Below are 430 nucleotides of genomic sequence, written 5' to 3'. Positions count from 1 at the left end.
TCATCCCTCCCCCCCCTCCCCAGGGAGTCAGTCATGCCATAATCCCTTCTTTTCCATTCTTCTCTCAGGATTTTGGGCACACATGCGCTCATGCCCAGTATGATTTTCAAGCTGCTGGATCTGGGACTCAAACCACAGTTGACCATGTGGGAATCCAGCACCTTAACCATTATGCCACTTGCATGCCACCTGTTGGTTCCCAGTAGTGTTTTCTTAGTGAATGTATGCAAATGGAGGGGTTTCTGAAGGGCAAGTGACTTCCCAAGCCAAAGCTATATGTATGTGTGCACATGTGCACACACACATACTATTTACATGCATGTGTCATGTGCGTATATGTGTGTATATATATGAGTGTATATATGTATATGTGTGTGTGTGTGTATATATATATATATATATATATATATATATATATGTATATACATAT

Source organism: Tupaia chinensis, unplaced genomic scaffold, assembly GCF_000334495.1.
Source record: "Tupaia chinensis unplaced genomic scaffold, TupChi_1.0 Scaffold000197_1, whole genome shotgun sequence".
Classification (NCBI taxonomy): domain Eukaryota; kingdom Metazoa; phylum Chordata; class Mammalia; order Scandentia; family Tupaiidae; genus Tupaia; species Tupaia belangeri.
The sequence above is the reverse complement of the archived record's forward strand: the minus strand, read 5'-3'. Positions refer to the sequence as shown.